The sequence below is a fragment of the Vespa crabro genome, chromosome 9 (genome assembly GCF_910589235.1).
Source record: "Vespa crabro chromosome 9, iyVesCrab1.2, whole genome shotgun sequence".
NCBI lineage: Eukaryota > Metazoa > Arthropoda > Insecta > Hymenoptera > Vespidae > Vespa > Vespa crabro.
In genome coordinates, this window is record NC_060963.1 from 1,742,501 (window position 1) to 1,745,000 (window position 2,500).

Here is a 2,500-nt window from a genome sequence, read left to right on the forward strand (position 1 = left end):
GATATGCATCTATAGAGAGAAAAAAGAGAGAGAGAGAGAGAGAGAGAGAGAGAAGCAAAACGAAAGAAAAAAATTGAACGCAGAAATAAATAAATAATATCTTGTACCTTAATGATTCAAAAAAAAAAAAAAAAAAAAAAAAAATAACTTCAATAGAAATCATTTTGTACTTCAGATAAATACAATCGAGAAATTCTCAACCCGAATGAAATTTTTTCCTGATACGTTTAACTACCCAATCACCCTTCAGATATTTTAATATTTAAACGAGTAAACGATTGGTGACTAGGTCATAACCCAAACTTTGAAAATCTCCTTTTACTATGAAGATATGTGTTACTATTGAATAGAAAATATGAATTCTTTTGAAAATAAATAAATTCTTTTCCCCTTTCTTTATATTAAAAAGGGATCGTCCTCCCTCGTTCGAAGAAAATTCATCCCTCATCTCTCTCTCTCTCTCTCTCTCTCTCTCTCTCTCTCTCTCTCTCTGTCTTCTACTCTTTTTTGCTCTTTCTTTCTTTCTTGGGGTGGGAGGGGGGGCGGGAAAAAAGTACGTACCTAAGTGGGTGTGAAAAAAACAATTTTTCCAAAGGAAATTCTTGACCTCAAAAACACGAGCTTTTCGTTTTTGTAGTCGGCCAACGACCCAACGAATCTTTTATCCTTCGATGAAAACCTAATGAATTTAAAAACAAATGGATGTACGAAACTGCAGTTAAAGAATGAGAAAGACAAAGACAGATATATATATATATATATACACATATACTTCCCTCCGATAGAAACTTTCGACATTATCGAAGAAATGGTAAACCCATTCTTAGTATATCTCGATTCTTGAAATTCGATGTACCCTTTAAGTCGTTTCCAAACTCTCTCTCTCTCTCTCCCTCTCTCCCTCTCTCCCTCACTCTCTCTCTCTCTCTTTTTCTATCTACCTATCTATCTATCTATCCATCTATCTCTCCCTTATACTATCTTTGTCTATCTAAGAATTACTTTGAGAAACCGCAGATCGAGATTTTCCGAGTTAAAAGGGAAAACTTCTTCCTTGAATTTGAATTCAAATTCAAACATGAACTCGAACATGAACTCAATTCACCGTGAACGAAATGTCCGATATAACGCGATCGTATTTTTCACGAATAACTATACCTATCTATTACATAGAAACTTATGACGTGTATTCGTATATCATTCGTCTATCTAATATCAACTTATACGACATCGTTTTATATAATATATTACATGTATACATACGTATATCAGTATGAGGCTATATAGTAACTGGATCTTTTTTTTTTTTTTTTTTTTTTTTTTTTTTTTTTTTTTTTCAATCAATCATACCCTTGATTTTTTTCAAGACCTTTCTTCAAGGGTCATAGTAATTTTAAAGGTTCTTTTTAACCTTCCAATTTCACAATTTGAAAAATAAATTTGCCTTAAGTAAATATTATTAATAACAGTAATTCATTCTTTGATTATCACCTTCGAATCACTTTTTAAACTAATACATCTTGTATGTATTAACTATCCATATAAACATACATACACACACACACACATATATATATATATATTATTTAGATAAGTTTTTTGACGCGAATAAAATTCAACGTGAACTGATTTATAAAATGACAAATTAAATTTGCGTTTGTATTGATTAACATTAAAATTTAATAACTCCTTTGATTAAATCTATACATATAAATGAAAAAGGAAGTAGCTCATATTATATATATATATATATATGACCGTCGATCATCTAGGACTCGAATAAATAATACCTCTTTCGTTTAAAATGTACATAAATATGCCTACGAGTTATAATGCAAGAAGTTATATCCTCTCTACCCTTTTCATCCCCTTTTTAACTTCCCTCTTATCGCTTATCTTACCGTCTCTTAACCATTGCTCAATTACAATTTATTATATTTACTCTATCCTTTCTATTCTCTACGTAAAATCTAATTTACTATCATCATAGTACATACGGAATATAGAATAAGGACGAATATTTAAAGAAGATAACAAAGGTCGTAATCAAACATTTTCCTACCACTTTACATTTTTCTCATAAAGAGATATGTATTTTCTTAACTTACAATATATTTCATAAATACAAGATGGACCATAAATGTTCAGCGAGAGAGTAAGAAAAAGAAAAAGAAAAAGAAAAAGAGAGAGAGAGAGAGAGAGAGAGATTGTTATTCCACAATTTAAAGAGAAAAGAAAAGAATAGAAAAGAGAAAAAGAAGAAAAAAGAAAATTACCCTAAAAAAATGATTTTTAAAATATCCTCTAGAAACTTTTTTGGCTTAAGATCCATTGTATACCTATATCGAATTAAAGTATCTATAAAAAGTAAAAAAAGTTATATCATAAAATTATACATAAACACACACACACACACATACACATGTATACGTTTATCTACATACATACATATATATGTACGTACATATATATACGCATATATATATATATATATATGGAT

At 29.4% G+C, this 2,500-nt stretch overlaps 1 protein-coding gene across 1 annotated transcript in view; it reads right to left on the minus strand.

Annotated features, from left to right (window-relative positions):
* Positions 1–2,500, minus strand: part of LOC124426987 (zinc finger protein 26-like) — a 24,328-nt gene that overhangs the window by 402 nt on the left and 21,426 nt on the right. Inside the window, exon 5 of the transcript XR_006942851.1 lies at positions 562–679. The gene's annotated coding sequence lies outside the window, so the exon portion shown is untranslated. The remainder of the gene's footprint in view (positions 1–561; positions 680–2,500) is intronic.